Source organism: Podarcis tiliguerta (genome assembly GCF_965153285.1).
Source record: "Podarcis tiliguerta genome assembly, chromosome: 3".
Classification (NCBI taxonomy): Eukaryota; Metazoa; Chordata; class Lepidosauria; order Squamata; family Lacertidae; genus Podarcis; species Podarcis tiliguerta.
This window is the reverse complement of record NC_139536.1, coordinates 95,007,411-95,026,336: the sequence shown is the minus strand read 5'-3', so window position 1 is coordinate 95,026,336 and position 18,926 is coordinate 95,007,411. Positions and strand designations below refer to the sequence as shown.

Genomic DNA, 18,926 nt, shown 5'->3' with positions numbered 1-18,926 from the left:
ATTAATGTTTTGCCTAACCTGACAAACACCTTTCAGTGCTAGCGTCAAAAGTTGCATCTCTGTGTAACTAAAATCTTCTTTTCCCTCTCCTTATGCAAAGGGAACTTGGTTTGGCTTGGTCTGGACTACTTATGGGAAAAGAGAGAGTGGAGAATTGCTGTGATTTCCTCTCTTCCACTTGTTTAAGACCATTGATTGATGGCACCATGCAGGAGTCAGTGACAAGATAGATCTTGTTTCTTAGATTTCTGGAAACAAAGAAAACAATAGTCTTTGCCATGCCCTAGAAAGTTGGTGGCTATCTGAAACGTTATGCTTCTGCAATTCATGATCATTGTTATCCTAAACACCCTCCCTTTCGTTCAAAAGCTGATCCGAAGCTGAGTGAGCACCCTCAACAATGACCCACATCCTTCCAACCAGAACCACAACTGTATAAAACATTACACACCAACATACATGCATACACATGAAGACATATGCTTATGAACCACAGCTTGCGGACCCAGATTCAGTCATGCATTATGGTCTGTTCTTAAGATGACCTAAGTCTGGATCCAACCCATTGGTTGTATGGTCTGTTGCCAAAGGAAGTCACCTTTCCCTACCACTCAGACCACAGAATGTGCTTGGTGGGTTGTTTTTTCCCTCTTTAGCAAGCAGCCTTATGGCTCAGAAAACATTCAGTACACTGCGGTTAGGCCATGAAACCACACTTTCTCTGGGATAAGTCCTATAAGTTTTAGAGATCAATGATAAGTCTAAAATGAAGCTGGCAAATCTAGCTGGAGATAGAATGTGCTTTGAAAATTCATCCTAAAGACTGCATTTAATGTTGCACATTTTCTACTCGTTTATGTCAATGAAAGATTCCTACAGAATATTTCTCTGTCATTGTTTGTCTGCATAATGCTTCTCTGATGTCAGGGAAATGGAATTTACAGTTCATTTTCTGCCATTTAAAGAGAAATAAAATATGTATATATTATCATGAGATTGAGTGCAGCTGGGAGCCAAGGTATAATTTAAAGCAAAGCTCAACGGCTATTAGTCATTTTCAGGATTTTGCTTCAATATTTGTATCTAAATACAACTATGTGTCATGGCCATAAAACCTGACTACATTATGAATTATGTTTAATTTCCATTCCTCCTTTTCATGTCTCCCTGCATTTCCCCTTCCCTTGTGCCTATATTTTTGTTAAACCTGGCACTCTCCTTGCTTAGACCTCGTGTTGAAAAATAAATGTGGCAGATCTGTTGGGGGAAAGAAATTCTGCTGTTTAGTGGGATTCCTCAAGGCTCAGTTCATCACAACAAAAACTATCACCTTCAATTCAGCTTCACTACAAAAGAAGTCTTCCTGACAAGTTTCCAGTTCAACAAGGGTTGGAGTGAGATACACAAACCTTGAGGGAAGTGTAGGTGGAAGGGACTGAGGCAAGAGGAAAAAGAAGAAAGAGAAAGAAGAAGGCGTCTCACACAGGTCACAAGGACAAAGGAAGCGATGGTTGGCAGAAAAGGAGTAGAGGAACAGACAGCAGTGCTAGAGGCAGTCAAGGAGACTGACGCTGTCAGGATGAATAAGGCTGCAAACTTATGCTAGGGATGTCAGAGAATTCCAGTGGAAACAGAAGTGAAAATTGCAGTTGTTTGCATTCTCATCCCATTTTTATTTCTGGAATGGTGTTTTGTGTGTGTGTGTGTGTGTGTGTGGAGATAGAGAGATACTTTTTAGAATGTTGTTTTGATCATTCATTTACCTTGAAATGTATAGTGTGGAAAGAGGTACATCATTAAGTATATTAAATTTGTATGTTAAATAAGTGGACAGCGAGATAAAGAGCACCACAGAAATTGTACTGGCATTGATGTATGTAGCAATGTGTGCATTGTGGGGAGGGAGTACTTTTATTTATTTAAAAGGTTTCCTTAGGCTAACATCCTTTGTTTTCCCTTTTTCTTTTAGTGCTTTTTTATTATTAAAAACACATTAATTCAAAAGTTGCACTTCAGCTTTGTCCCCTGCCATAACACCAAAGAACAACCACACCAATCCTCAATCCCACATCAATGTCATGTTGGCTTGCCAAATACCCTCAATAGGAACCCAACTAATCATCTGGTTGGCTAGACCTTTTCAATCAACATATCCCCTCCACAGACACCTCCACGATGATGATGGCATTAAAATATTGCGTACTTCAATAAAAGAAGTGGTTTACAAAGCTAACATAACTTGCCACTTGCCAATTGGCTCCACTGCCCACCCTAAGTTTTTCTCTTTGTCCATTTTACCCTTGGTGCTACTGTTACAGAGCCATGTTTATTTTTTAAAAAACATGGCAGTGCAATTCTGCAGTGGTGAAACCAGCGAGCAGGGAGTTTCATAGAGGAAATGGTTATCAAGGGAAACTTTCTCATCCCAGCCCTTTCCCTTGCTGAAAAGCAGAGAATCTTTTACCAGAGAAGGGTGTGTCAGCCATATAGGACCCAATGCATAAGCAACATGCAGTACAGTGGTACCTCGGGTTACATACGCTTCAGGTTACAGACACTTCAGGTTACAGACTCCGCTAACCCAGAAATAGTACCTTGGGTTAAGAACTTTGCTTCAGGATGAGAACAGACATCATGCTCTGGCGGCACAGCGGCAGTGGGAGGCCCCATTAGCTAAAGTGGTTCTTCAGGTTAAGAACAGTTTCAGGTTAAGACCTCCAGAACGAATTAAGTTCTTAACTCAAGGTACCACTGTATGTCCCTTGTTGCCTCACCATTTCAGGCCCTGACCCTCCTTGAGAGCAATGAGAAACACAAAAAACAAATTGGTGATTTGAGCAGCTTTATCTTTGGAAAAAAAGGAAAAGAAATGCGAAGGTGCCTCACGATGAAGCATTTCAGAAAATGAATGTTTATATTTATCTACATGTCAGATGAACATTTGCATTTCTAGTTGCAATTTAGTTCAATTTGCAACTGCATGCCTTCTTTCAACACAGAGAAGTCAAGCTCGCAGAGCAAAGAAAAGAAGGGTGGGAAGAAGCTGTATAGGAAATCAAATGCACCTTTACCTTTCCCCCCTCTCATCTGTTAGTTATGGTAGATGCCTCTCATGGTGGGTGGGTGTGGGCCACATCTATACCGCAAGGATCGAGAGTGTGTCTTTACCCTTTGCACACAGAGGCTGCATGCCCCTTCAGAATCTCTACCAAGCAAAGCCCAGACAACTCAGTGTCATGGCCAACAAGTAACTAAATAGAAGGCATGGACTTGTATGTGCTAAGGTTGCAATGTGAGGGCGAAACCTGCTTCTTGCCTCTGCTGACCATGAGCCATTTGAACTGATTTGCTGGCTGCTGCACAGCTTTCTCCCAGGTGAAGTAATTCCCAAAATATGTGTCGTGATTTCCAGGAGACAACTGAAAACACATCTTTTCACACAGGGATGTGAGGAATGACTGCAAATCTGGTAATGGTTTCTTTTCTTTATTTCTTTTTCTTTTTTGCATAATTAGCGGATTAGTTAATGGCTCCAATGGTTTGATGTAGTGTTTTAATGGTGTTTTAGACTGATTATCGCTTTTGCTTTGTTCTGTTCCATGCCTTGTGAAGTCTAAAATATAAATGACTAAAGCTTGAATTAGGCCCAGAAACACATTGGAGAGCATTATATTGTGCAGCTTTGAAGGCACTGGTGTCATATAATAATGCTGACCCACATGAAATCAGGTGGTGACATTCTTCCAGATTCTGAAGCATCCTTAGGGACCGTCCCACAGAACATGGGCAGCCCCTTTCTTGGATAATTTGTCATTGTTTTGTATAAAGCTATGGTGGCATGGGGTTTCTAGCTAGATAAACATCCCATTATTTGACTTCAGCTTTTCCCAAGAAATTCTCATACATTTAACTTGCTTTCTGACCTTTTAGAGAAAGAACAACAACACAAAGCTACCTGCTATTGTAAACAAGTGAATATTCACAGAGATCACTCGAACCAAGCTCTCTGGCTTAATAGATTAGTCTTAGGAACATTCCCCTCTGCTGGCATGATTATTGGTCTGAAGCAGACATGTATTTAACTTGGTGGGGAAACTATTGACCCGGCTCTTTCCTAGGAGCTATCATGAAGTAAGTCACACCATTCTTGACACTTACATGAGAAATCATTGAAGAGACTTGAGAAACAAATGTTTAACGGGTCATAGCAAACAGCAGCTGGCTCCTAACTTCCTTTCTCAAGTTTTGCTTTTAGGAAAGGGGGCGAAAACTCCAAAAACCAAATTTAAATACTGCATAGTTTCAATAAGTTTCATTTCAGTTTGACAAGTTTGAGGAACGGCTAAGGGAGCTGGGCATGTTTAGCCTAGAGAAGAGGAGGTTAAGGGGTGATATGATAGCCATGTTCAAATATATAAAAGGATGTCACATAGAGGAGGGAGAAAGGTTGTTTTCTGCTGCTCCAGAGAAGCGGACACGGAGCAATGGGTCCAAACTACAAGAAAGAAGATTCCACCTAAACATTAGGAAGTACTTCCTGACAGTAAGAGCTGTTCGACAGTGGGATTTGCTGCCAAGGAGTGTGGTGGAGTCTCCTTCTTTGGAGGTCTTTAAGCAGAGGCTTGACAACCATATGTCAGGAGTGGTCTGATGGTGTTTCCTGCTTGGCAGGGGGTTGGACTCGATGGCCCTTGTGGTCTCTTCCAACTCTATGATTCTATGATTCTAAGAATTTGCTGCCAAGTAACACAATATAATACCAATCAACATCAAGTAAAATTTGTACAGTCTGTTGACTCCTTGGCTCACTACCGATGCATAGAGAATGATGACCACATTTCTTGACACTGCAACACCAAGAATGTGTTCTGGTAAAACTGCATTTAATGCAGTTGTCTTGACTGCAAAATATTTGAAAGTGAAGGAGTGAATGCCTGCTTTTAATCTTGTTCCACATTCTAGACATTTATAGTTCTCATTTTAGAATTTGGGACTAAATGTTGCCCGGAACAGTGATCAAATATGAGTGACAGACATTATCAGCCTACTGGCCTAGTACCCCCAATTCTTACAGAACTCCACAAATCATTAAGAAATATATTTCATAGTGAAACTCAAATGATGAACACTCTCATTACCCTTGGGCATGGCTCATCAGGCCCCCATCAACTGAAGTAGCTATGTGTTCCCTTGCCACCTCTTTGAGCTGCAGCTCCGTCCTTGCATCTTTTATCCTCTTATCACCAGGTTGGGCACTGCTTTCCTTTTGGGTGAAGACAGAGACAAAGCAGGTGTTGGGCAGTTCTGCCTTCTCTCTGTCACACAATAGCATTTCTCCATCACCTCCACATAGAGGACCTACTACTTGTTTGTCCTTCCTCTTGCTTCAAACATAGCCAAAGATACCTTATTTCATCATTTTAACCTCTCTCACAATCTCATTCTGAGCTTTGGGCTGCATGACTTTCCCCCTGCAACTGTTGAATACTCATGTGTATTCTTCCTTCATAATTTCCCCTTTCTCCCCTTTCTTATACATGCCCTCTGCAAATTTCAGGTCATCTGTAAGCTCCTTATGCAGTCACATTCTTCAGATGCCTCCCACTTTTTTTCTTGTTGGAATTGTCTGCATTTGTGCCTCCAATAGTTCACCTTTAAGAAACCCCCATCCATATTGGATTCCCTTCTGCCTTCCATGCTTCACACCATAGATCTCTTCACAAATGTACGCATACTTTACATATAATGCTACTCCTCCTCCCATCCTGTTTGGTTTATTCCTTTTGAATGGGTTATACCCCTCAATTTCTACATTCCATTCATGGGTCTCAACCCACTAGGGTTCAGTAATGTCTAATAGGTCATATTTGCCATCCCGTATAGTTAAGTATCATGCTTTGCCACTGAAAAGACAGGTGTCACTATCTGTGTTAAGTTTCTTGTTTTGAAGCACTCCTTATATAAGTCAGGTATGTTAACCATGCTAGCGAAACCTTTCTTTACTGGAGTGGGGTATGATAACATTGGTCCAAACCATCTGGGACTTAGACAAAAGACTGACAAATGTTTGACAAATGGCCTGTTATGTGGAGTAGCACCCATGGGGTTGCATTCTTGGTGGCAACCTTGCCATCAGCATAATGCACAAATTCTTATTTCTGTCTCTTTTGCTCCAACATAGTCTCCAAGTACATTGCCGTTTTAAGGTCATGCTGCTTCTATCATAAGAAACCCTTATTTAAATGTTTTTTTTGGGAACTAAACTAATGTGAAATGTTGCAAATAGGAAAGTGAGCTTTGTCTGCTATACCTTAAAATATATGGAGGGGGTGGGATCTAGAGCATTTGTGATTATTGCACCACAAAATCTTATTAGCATGTACCAGTGTCTGAACATAGCACAGGAAGTCCATTCTGTGGAATAAAAAAGTCCAGATGGAGAATTTTATAAAAATTAGGCATCGTGGTTTAAATGTAGCAGTCATGAATCATTGCAGAGCTGATGGCACCCTGTGCCTGAAATAACTAACTAATTTTGCAACAAGGGTTCGGTGTCAATAGCATATGTATATAGAAGCCAGGAGGAAATGTTCTCAACAGTTTGTCTAAGTATTCTACAGTTAATATTAAACTGCCCCTAAATAAAGCTTCCATATAATCACTTGGGTTCCTTTCTCTTTAATAAAATAAAATATCATCTTAAATATTAGAAAAGGACTCTGTATGGTGTTGCTCAGTTGTCCCTTGTGTTTCACCAATGAGAGAAACTAATTTGTCAACCAAACTCTCAACAATACTGTGTGCTAACTGGGCAAAGAAGAATTTATGTATGTTGTTGTCCCTCCAGGGTCCTCTTCTCTTCAACGAGAATGGGGGGTAAGTCAAAGAGACAATGGCAGGGCCAACGTTACCCAGTGAACTTGATGGTTGGGTGAAGATATAAACTCAGGTCTTCCTAGTATAAGCCCATAATACCAGCTAATACATGTCCAATTGCATGGGAACAATTCAGTGTCCAAATTCCATGGGAAACCGAGGCTCACAATATGACAGTGTTCCATCAAGAGCAGGCAGAATTTTGGATACCTCCGGTGGGACTTGCCAGTGCTTTTTTCTGGGGGGTACGCATATCCCTAAACATCTTGTGAATTTCTGTCCATTTGTCCATTTACTGTATTCCCCCCCCCCCCTGATTTGAACTATAAAATGGTGATTTTCTTGAGTCAAAATGAGAGTACCCCTAAACATTTTTTAAAAAGAAAAAAAGCACTGGGTCTTGCTAAGGTAGCTACAGAAGATGTCTGCAGGAAGACAAAGCCAACTTAGTATTATGTAGGCTCCACCTCCTTGGAGATGCTGCTTGGCCAACTATAGCTGCCTCGGCTTATTTTGTAGTCTTTGGCTTCTAAAGACTTGGGAGACAGAGACATTGCAAGGGACTCACCCTCTGAGTCACAGGAGCGTAGCAGGGCTTCGATATCCACCTGGGAGTGCCCTAAATAGGATACTGTCTATTCTTTCCACAAGGAAGGAGTATGAAACTTGTACCCATTGGAGACCTCCACTGAACACTGCAAGGTGCCACCACACCGCACTGGTATAGATATGATATACCTTATTTCATGAATGGAAAAAAAGGGGGAGATTGATAATATTAAAAGTGGAATGAGGACACCCCTTAAGCATATCCGCTCAAGAAGCAGCAAGTATAGTGTTAAAAACATTTTGACTCACAAAATGGTTTCCTATTGTGACCTGGGTGCCTGCTCAGTCTGCTCTCCAGACGCTAACTATAGACAGGCAACTTCAAGGCCCCTCTTGCTCTCTCTTCTTATGGTTATTTTGCTTTAAACTGGATTAGGACTAGGCAGCCCTTCAAACAGAGGATGTTACTCACACCTTGGCCCAATGCATACTAACTTGGAAATAACTATCATTTACTAACTTGGAAATAACTATCATTAAGTCCAAAGTTTGTATAGGTGTGCAAGCTGAATCTTCCACATGCAAAGATATTCACCACTATATCCCACTGGTTCTAAAACTGCAGGCGCTTAAGGCAGACATGTGCTCACTGTTGCTCACTATTGAAAACTATTCATTGCAATTTTTCAGAACCAAACTTTTATAGCCAGTAGTTATCATTTTAAGCTATATGCATTAAAGCGAAGCTAATTTGGGCATCAACATTTCAATTTATTGTTTTTTAATTAAAATACCAGCTCTGCATCAACCCTACAGCATCTGATAATAAATGAATAATAAATGAGATCACTTTAGTCCTGCAATATGAGGATCCTTTAATCTAAAACTTCATAGCACTTTGAAAATCATTTAATAATTAAGCTTGACAACATACTGAGACAAGCCCCTTTAACCTTCCTCCTGCTTTTAGCATAAGATAAACATTAAACATCGAAATATAATTTTATATGATAACAGAAGGATAGGTTTTCTTTCCTGTCTCTGTTAATACACCACTATCCTCTTTCTCTCTCTCCCTCCTCCCTCTCCCTTACTTGCAAAACGCTGGAGCTGACCTGATACATGGGTCAATTCTTATGAACATTTTCATTGCTGCAAAAAGCAAACCCACTTGGGAACAGGGAGAGGGCTACAAACAGGATCAGAATGTTGATGGTATAGGTCTCTCACAGATACCCATTCAGAATGAAGGCAATGTTTACTGCCTTCACTTTGAATTGGCTTTGTGGTATCATGTGACTACAGGTGTTCAGTGATGCTGTGAAGTCATGCTATTACTACCTTTCCTCAATGGCTGCAAGAAGCAAAGGGGAAGACGGTAGCTTCAAACAAGTATTGTTACCATTTCTAATTTGGCTCCAGGTGTCATAATGTGACCAACTTTTGTCGGTTAAATAAGCGTAAATAATAATGTTTCTGATTGTTACAACACTACACATACAGTATCTTGTTCAGGTGGGGGACATAAGGGGAGATAAGATTATAGGTATGTGGGACATTATTCTGCAGGCCTACTAACACAAGCAAATATATATAGGAACCAATGGTTTTACTCTTAAAACGAGAGAAGGCTGTTCAACAGTGGAACAGACTCTCATGAGGGGTAGTGAACTCTCCTTCCTTGAAGGCTTTTAAGCAGAGGTTGGATGGCCATCTGTCATGCACGATCTAGCTCAGATTCCTGCATTGCTGGGGCTTGGACTAGATGATCCTCAGAGTCCCTTCCAACTCTACCAATCTATAAGAGAACAGCCTGATCTAAATCACTCAGCAGAAAAGTCCTTCATGTACCTAGCTTTTCTGAGATATGATCCGCAATGCTAGTGGATTTATGCATTCCTCTTACGAGTGAATAACACTTCATATATCCTGGAATGTGAGCTATTATTATAGGCAGAGCACATCTTGGTGACTGACAGGTCTTTCAGACCTCTATCAACTTACAGCAAGCTAAAAGGTTCTCTTGGCTCTGTCAGCAAGAACATCCAACTATTGACATGCTGCCAGCTGGCAATTTAATTATTACAAGTACATTTTGGCCAACATCTCTTATCTCCCAATCGCTTCCTAGGAATGATCCAAATCCTGCTGGCATCAGAAAAGCACTCATATAAAATCAGTTTGCAGGTACCTGGGAGGAAGAGGAGGGTAAATCCCATAAGCCAAGCACCTCAGCTTATAAAATATATTTCTGTCTTAGGATATCATGAAACTCTCCAATATCAAGTCAGCACTGAACCTGCAATTTCATGACATGTCAAACTGCTGAGAAAATCAGGGATATGGTTGATGTATATATTTTTTAAAAACATTCTGCTATTCCCAATCTAGGTTTCTATTGAAAAGTGAAACAAATAAGGGCATTCACACACATTAGAACAGGGGTCAGCAAACATTTTCAGCCGTGGACTGGTCCACAGTCCCTCAAGCCATATGGTGGGCTGGACTATATTTGGGGGCGGGAATGAACAAATTGTTATGCCCCACAAATAACCCAGAGATGCATTTGAAATAAAAGCACACGTTCTACTCATGTAAAAAAACACTGATTCCCAGACTGTCCGCGGGCCAGATTGAGAAGGCGATTGAGCTTCATCTGGCCACCGGTCCTTAGGTTGCCTACCCATGCATTAGGATAAAAGCTTATTCTATGTTTGAGTCTCTTTGTAATGCAAATATAAAATTTATGTTGAGCAGAATAGCCAGTTGAATTACAATTGTCTCCCTTCTGCCCATATTTACAATACAGAGATTTTTGAGGTGAAATATATATCACATGATCAATACAACATGGAAACACCTAAAAGCATGGGGGGGGGGGACCTGTGGCCCTCCAGGTGAGGTTGGACTCCATGTCCAATCAGCCCCAGACACTATGCCCAATGGTCAGAGAAGGTGAGAGCTGGAGTCAATGACATTTGGAGGGAATCAATTTTCACAAAGCTGTCCTAAAGCTTCCTCAGTCAGATTACTATCTAAGCAGGCACAAGGGAACCTGTGGCTTATTTTGAAAGATCTCCTAGGACACTTTCAGAACTGGTGAAATGGTTCAAAATTTGTTTTTGTAAGACTTTGTCCAAATTGCAGGGGTAGCCAGTTGGGATGTGGTGCCACAAAGCCTGGCCCCCCACCATTGGGGTCATTGCTGAGTATGCCCAAGCCATCCCAACTTTTCCCCAAGCCTGCCCCATCCTGCTATACATGGCATTGATGTCACTGCCAGGAGCCCAGGTCGGCCACACTACTCAGCTTTGGTTAAAATGAGTGAACATAAAAGGAAGAAGAAGAAGAGGAGGAGGAGGAGGAGGAGGAGGAGGAGGAGGAGGAGGAGTTTGGATTTGATATCCCGCTTTATCATTACCCGAAGGAGTCTCAAAGTGGCCAACAATCTCCTTTCCTTTCCTCCCCCACAACAAGCACCCTGTGAGGTGAGTGGGGCTGAGAGACTTCAGAGAAGTGTTACTAGCCCAAGGTCACCCAGCAGTTGCATGTGAAGGAGCGGAGACACAAACCCGGTTCACCAGATTATGAGTCCACCGCTCTTAACCACTACACCACACTAGAAGCAGGTAATTAAGGGCATGGGTCAGATAATAATGCCTACTAAAGTTGAGAAAGTGTAGTAGAATAACTCTGATGCTGCTTTAAGTGGATGAATGATTCTTAAGATTATTAGATGCATTACCGGCTCCTCGGACCATCTGGAATTGAAATCATACAAGTGTAACAAAAATGGAAGCTAAGGAAGGCCAGTGTATTTTGTACCTTGCCAGTCCTCTGCTGACAAAATGCTCTCAATATAATTTAAGGTAGTAATTTGGCTGCTCTAAACTGACCCTGATGAAGAAGAGGTTATGCAGACTTCCTGGTTGGCTTAGGCTCAGTGCACTGATAAAGGTGACCCTGTACTATCCAGCTTGTCACAAACAAGGAATATTGTTTAATATGTGTGTGAGAGAAAAGAAATTTCCTACACCATTCCAGTGGTAATTCTAACATTGGATTCTAGAGAGTTACCTAGAAATAAATGCCACTGAATTCAACTGGACTTACTTGTCAGGAGTGCGTACAGGAGCCAGGCCCTGTGACCAGTAGGGCTTCACAGGACTGGGGCTTTCCTAAGTTTGTTCTGAAGAGGCAAGGTGCGGCCGCACAGGTGAGGCCGATTGGTAACTCACAGCACCTGGTGGCAAGAGCCGGGAAGGGATATAAGGTCAGCATTTCCCTTTGGCTCTTTGCCACAGCAACACGCTTCCTGCCTTGCTGCGTTTGGCTTCTTGATTCCTTGCTTCCAGTTCCTTCGACCCTTGGCTTCTTGACTCCTTGTTTCTGGTTCCTTAGACCCTTGGCTCCTTGACTCCCGACTCTCTAACCCTCAGACCATTGGCTTCCTGACTCCTGGCTTCCTCACTCCTGTTCCTACTCCCACCCCGCCATCTTGCCCCCGGTCCCAATGTCCTCAGCCAGGACTTTGACCACCCATAAACCGGACCGTGACATTACTTTTGAGTACATTTGCAGAACAGTGAAGGATGAAAATATATAACAGGGTCACCAACCTTTTAGGGACAGTGAGCACATTTGGAATTCTGAGGGAATGGCTGCCACGGTGTTTGCGGAATAACACAAAATGGCTGCTATATCATAAAGAGACAAGACTACAAAATGGTGCATCATTCCCCACCTCCACAAGCCACCCCATTCAGTGAGGAAAAAGGCCCCTACACCAGCCACTATTGCATTTGCTCTTTGTACCTCTCCTCTGTACCAAACAGAAGTGAGGATAGCACACCCTTCGGGTGTACTGATTTATCTGCGACATCCCAGAATTACAGAAGCCATCCCAGCTTCTGATTTGATCTCAGAATGTCCCCAGCTTGAGAAAGAGGATGAGCCAGTGCTTTTCAGCAAGCGCTGGTACTTGCAGCGGCGCTGTGTTCTCACGCAAGTCAGCTGGCTCCACGAGAGCATGTCACCAAAAGATGGGCGTCCCGGTTTTCATCAGAGGAATGTTGGAGAATATGGCATAGGTATTGTATCCAAAGCTGGCATCCAATGAAATGTGGGCATATTTCAGGGCGTGTGAGAGGCTGAGCCAGTGCGAAGAGGAACCAAGTAGGATTTTTGATGGGATATAGGAGACCTGAAACTTACACACATTTAACTTGTGCATATTCAGCTTTATGTGCACAGCAAAAAATAAAATAAAAATAAAAGTGGGTGGAAGTCTGGGGGGAAATCCCACCCACTATTGTACCCAATGTGTTTTGACTCTACATGATTTTGGCTTTATGCGCTATCCCCAGACTGTAACCCCCGCAGAAGTTTGCAGTTTCATGGGCAGTTTCATAGAAAGCACATTGGTGACCACAGACTGTATGTATGCATTCATCAGCATTAACAAAAATAGGTGGGTTCAATAAAACATATTAATGCTGTACCTAACCTAATGGCATTGGCTAATACCAAATATTAGCCACACACATACTAGCCACAGCCATTGGATAACTCACATTGTAAATTATATGAAAAACTAAATATTCTTTCCAGTAGCTAATATCAATGGGCATAAAATAAATATATTGTGCATTTTAGAAAAAGAAGAAGTTATATACACATCGCCTGTGGAAAGGAAGATATGCTGGATTTAGATGCCCCTTTTAAACAAAGCTAAGGGTGGCGCTGTGGGTTAAACCACAGAGCCTAGGACTTGCCAATCAGAAGGTCGGCGGTTCAAATCGCCACGACGGGGTGAGCTCCCGTTGCTCGGTCCCTGCTCCTGCCAACCTAGCAGTTCGAAAGCATGTCAAAGTACAAGTAGATAAATAGGTACCGCTTCAGCGGGAAGGTAAACAGCGTTTCTGTGTGCTGCTCTGGTTTGCCAGAAGCGGCTTTGTCATGCTGGCCACATGACCCGGAAGCTGTATGCCGGCTCCCTCGGCCAATAAAGTGAGATGAGCACTGCAACCCCAGAGTTGGTCACGACTGGTCCTAATGGTCAGGGTCCCTTTACCTTTACTTTAAACAAAGCTACCATTTTCATTTATCTAATAATTTATATCCTGCCTCCTCGCCCAGCTAAAGTACTCTGCTCCAGAGCATCTTTTGAAATGACTTTCATTCAGATCTAAACAAACACACTTTCTATACTGAAACATCAGGAGAAACGTTGAACCTGCATGTTAATAGATAAGTATTTCAATAGTTGAAGGTGCTATTCTAGGCATGCAGAGCACGTCCTGCTGTTTCTTCATTGGAATGGCATATCCCAAGAGTCATATTACTCAACACACCTCCAGAAAAAACCTTCCCCCTCTTGTTAATAAGTAGAACAAAGCTTTTGCAGAATGCCCAGAGAATGACATTTGCCTAGCAGGCACATCAAAATATGAAGTTTAAAACATTTGCCAGCTTAAAAACAAACAAACAAAACCCCTTTTCAAAATTCATTTTGTTCCCATGTACAATATATATAAATATAAAACCGTTAACGAGGGACTGGGGAGAAGAAATGCTTAATCTAGAGCAGCAGAACTATTAAACAAATAAATGTTTCTCTTGCATTGACAATGCTTGCAAAAATGCAATCTCACCCATTCCGTGAAATCATAAAGCATTTCCCCTTCACCACGAATCTTGATGGTCTTGGAATATTTATGTTCTCCCACAGTGTTAACTTCCATTAGCTGATCATGAACAACCAACGGGAAAAATATGTTCTGGATTTGTGCAGAAGATATTGAAGTAATTTACTAGAAGGTTGTGTGGAAGACAGAAAAGAAATACTTTGTTATTTACGGCCTCCTTCATGGCTGACCAGCTTTCTTTTCTTATTGGAACATCTATTAATGCATTTTCTCCCGAGGATGCTACTATCAGATGGGCCCTGTCTCAGCATCTGCCTTCCGTGCCTCAATACTACAAAGTTTACACTGCATCTGTTCCCTTAGATCAAAAATATTATATATCTCACATAGTACACACACACACACACACACACACACACACTGAAATAAGAACAATCCCACACATACAGATTGGAGTTTCAAATTTCAAAACTGATATTAGTGTCCATAAAAGATCACACAACGGATTCCATAACTTCTACTGATTTCTATTTCAAGTAATAAAACCACACGTGTTTATTTATTTTTAATATATATATATTGCTTTTCATGGACATTTAAAAATCAAAAGGGGTGTACACAAATGCAAAGTGTACAAAAATGCAAAGTTTAAAATACACGAAACTAAATAAACCAAATGGTTTATTTTTCTTTTCCAGCCATATGTTTTTCTTAACATCTTTTAAAAATTCATGCTGACTTTGAGGAGAAAAAGGTGATTGTTCGCACAGGAAAAAAACAGATTAAATACTAATATAGAATAAGGCACTTTCCCCAAGTGCTTTATATAACTCACCCTTCAAACAATTATGTAAGACAGTGGGGCAGTATTATTCCCATACCACTGGGTGGGGGGCAGGGAGCTGAAATAAGAGAGACTGCATGCATGGCTGTGGTGAGATTTGAACTAAGACTCTCCAGCTTGCAGTCACACTTTGCATGCTACTCAAGCCAATCCCATGCCTTCTTGGGCTCCAAAATTGTTTTTATAGGCACTAATCTCAAGACTTAAAACAAAGGCTCATGTGAAGGGATGCTACCTGCCCTTATAGTCACTGTGCGGTCAACCAGCTAGCTCTGGAGGAGGAAGGAAAGATCCTCACCAGTATTAGGCAACTATATCTTTTGTCCAAATAACAACACTGTCTCAAAACAATTGGCGGGCCAAGTGAATCAAACAGAGAAAGTGTGGGACACAGAGAGAGACAGAGATTCAAGAGGGAACACAGCTTGGACTGTCCCAGATTTAAAGTTAAATACAGTGGTACCTCGGGTTAAGTACTTAATTTGTTCCAGAGGTCCGTTCTTAACCTGAAGCTGTTCTTAACCTGAAGCAGCACTTTAGCTAATGGGGCCTCCTGCTGCTGCCGTGCCGCCGGAGCATGATTTCTGTTCTTATCCTGAAGCAAAGTTCTTAACATGAAGCACTATTTCTGGCTTAGTGGAGTGTGTAACCTGAAGCGTATGTAACCTGAAGCGTATGTAACCCGAGGTACCACTGTACACATATCCACACCCTCTGGAATCTATGGGACCTTCTTAACACGTTCCCCAGATGTAATACAATTAGCAATGTTGTGTAGCTTGTAATATGAACCTCCACTATCAATAATGACTGAGGCAAGCATTATGGCCACTGAGTTCTGCTCTAATTCAGATTTTAATCTGAGCTGGGAAATAACTGCTCCTTCTCACTCCCACCTACTCACATGGCTGCTGTAGTGATGGCAACAGCAGAAGCAGCAGAGAGATGCAGAGGTCTCTCTCTCTCTCTCTCTCTCATCTCTTCTCCTTCCTCCTGGTGCCTGGAATGCTAACATGGTAGCTTACTAGGCACCTTGAACCCTGCGATGTGAGTTGTGAACTGCGTAGCTCTTAGGTAGTCTCTGAACACTACATCCCCCCCTAGTTACCTAGATCATGGAACATTCCACACCAGCATTTATTGCAAGGGAGGGCAGGGGAGGAAAGACAGCAGGCAAGTGTGTGTAAAGACCAGCGCTGCATGGGTGATTCCTAGCCTGACCCAGCAATCATAACCGTGCACTGTATGGGAGAAAAGGGTGAATTATTTTGATTCCACACCTGCACCGACCCCAGAGAGGAAATATCTAATCAGCATGGTTGCAACATATTTCAGGGGACTATGGGTTGAATCCGTAGTTCTATACCTTTGTTGTACCCTTTTGGGGTCCGTTCAAACCCCAACTCTTTACAAGTGTTAAATTATTACTTAACTGTGCACTCTGCAAAGAATTTAGTTGCACTTTAGTTGAAGTGCAAATCCATATGCCAATTCTCTTCTAAACTCGGCATAAAATTTTCGGTCTCATGAAAACATGAAACTTATGGTTTTGTTACATATGATTTTGTTCTGGGGTTGTCTGTTTATTTTGGAGTTGTTTGTTGTAAAGAATGTATATTGTGTGAATAAAATAATAAAGGATAAAATGGAGTTTGGATTTGATATCCTGCTTTATCACTACTCTAAGGAGTCTCAAAGCAGCTAACAATCTCCTTTTCCCCTTCCTCCCCCACAACAAACACTCTGTGAGGTGGGTGAGGCTGAGAGACTTCAGAGAAGTGTGACTAGCCCAAGGTCACCCAGCAGCAACATGTGGAGGAGCAGGGAATCGAACCCGGTTCACCAGATTATGAGTCCACTGCTCTAACCACTACACCACACTGGCTCTCCAAATGGACAAAAAACCCACAAAATTTTGGGTCTCATGACACACAACACTGAGTTACTGGACTTCAGCATGGAATTAAATACTTTTCCATGGTACCATTAAAATCTGCAAAGGTTCTTTCTTTCTTTTTTGCCTGAGGCAGAATCTGAGAATATGATTGGCTACAGTAAGGTTCCCCTTCATGGATCACTGCCTTGCCGTGGCGAGGGGGCTTGAATAACTCAGAGAAGCTATGAGCTATGCCGTGCAGGGCCACCCAAGATGGACAGGTCATAGTGGAGAGTTTTGACCAAACGTGATCCACCTGGAGCAGGAACCGGCAAGCCACTCCAGTATCCCTGCCAAGAAAACTCCATGGACAAAGACAAAAGGCATATAAAAGTTATGATGCTGGAAGATGAGCCCCTCAGGTCGGGAGGCGTCCAACATGCTACTGAGGAAGAGCGGAGGACAAGTACAAGTAGATTCAGAGCTGATGAAGCGGCTGGGCCAAAGCCGAAAGGACACTCAGTTGCGGATATGCCTGGAAGCGAAAGGAAAGTCCAATGCTGTAAAGAAAAATATTGCATAAGAACCTGGAATGTAAGAACCATGAACCTGGGTAAGTTGGATGTGGTCAAAAATGAGATGGCAAGAAGATTTTACAGTGAGAGATTTTACTTTCTTGGGCTCCATGATCACTGCAGATGGTGACAGCAGTCACAAAATTAAAAGACGCCTGCTCCTTGGGAGAAAGGCGATGGCAAACCTAGACAGCATCTTAAAAACCAGAGACATCACCTTGCCAACAAAGGTCCGTATAGTTAAAGCCATGGTTTTCCCAGTAGTGATGTATGGAAGTGAGAGCTGGACCATAAAGAAGGCTGATCGCCGAAGAATTGATGCTTTTGAATTATGGTGCTGGAGGACACTCTTGAGAGTCCCATGGACTGCAAGAAGATCAAACGCATCCATTCTTAAGGAAATTAGCCCTGAGTGCTCACTGGAAGGACAGATCGTGAAGCTGAGGCTCCAATACTTTGGCCACCTCATGAGAAGAGAAGACTCCCTGGAAAAGACCCTGATGTTGGGAAAGATTGAGGGCACAAGGAGAAGGGGACGACAGAGGACGAGATGGTTGGACAGTGTTCTCAAAGCTACAAACATGAGTCTGACCAAACTGCGGGAGGCAGTGGAAGACAGGAGTGCCTGGCGTGCTCTGGTCCATGGGATCACAAAGAGTCGGACACAACTAAACAACAACAATAGTAAGGTTCTCATTTTAAAACAGGCAGTTTGCTAACCCTTCTGAAACCAAGGGCCTTTTACAGACTGTCCCTCATTTAAATTGTCATCCTTTACACAGGCAAAGAAGAAATAATGAATCTCAACATGAGGTGACCGTTTTGATCTGCTTTAATCAATATTAATTGACAAAAATCTGAGGTGTTTTGAATTGCCTGTGAACCACCTAAAGCAACTGGCAGAAAGGGAATACTTAAAATATAATATTTGCTTGAACAGAGGAGGGGAAAGTAACCTGGTGTTAGCCCAAACAAGAGCCAAGCCACAATGAAAAAATGTGTTTTGCGAATATTTTCGCTCTGCTCTGCACAGATTTTTCGGCATGTCTCTGCAAACAATGTGAAACTGTGGACAGTGTTAGGAGGAAAGAGGAAATAAATCCCTAACTGCTCTGCCAATTTGGCGCCTTCCTTGATCCAGATCTAGTCACATGCAATTCACTAACTGGTGCAGAATTTTGATGGATATCTCTATTCTACTCTCAACTAGCCACGAATGATTATGCTTGACTAGAGCTGGACCAGGTTTAGTTGTACAATGCTGGAAAGGCAAGCGTAATAGTGTAAAATAGCAATAGAGACGGGAGCATTTTGGGATGAAGATATGATCTCTACCTCTCATGTGAAGTAAGGACAAAGGGAGGGCCTTCAAGTTCCTTCACTGATTCTGTTACATAGTCAAACTGAATTGTGTTCACCTTGCTACCCCTCATGTGCTGTGTGGCTAGGAGCTCTTTCAAGTATTAATGGTAATAATTCAGGCCTGATGGCTACCTCCAAACTGCTATACTGTTGAACATGGTTTTCCCTGCCTTGCCTTCTGCTCTGACTGGCAGGAG

General features: G+C 42.2%; 1 protein-coding gene across 8 annotated transcripts in view; it reads right to left on the bottom strand.

Annotated features, from left to right (window-relative positions):
- Positions 1 to 18,926, bottom strand: part of DLGAP2 (DLG associated protein 2) — a 391,216-nt gene that overhangs the window by 229,111 nt on the left and 143,179 nt on the right. The window contains exon 1 of one of the 8 annotated variants that reach the window (XM_083431532.1): positions 11,539 to 11,555. The exons of the other annotated variants lie outside the window; for them this stretch is intronic. The gene's annotated coding sequence lies outside the window, so the exon portion shown is untranslated. Of the gene's footprint in view, positions 1 to 11,538; positions 11,556 to 18,926 lie in introns of those variants that run through there. 8 annotated transcript variants of the gene reach the window in all.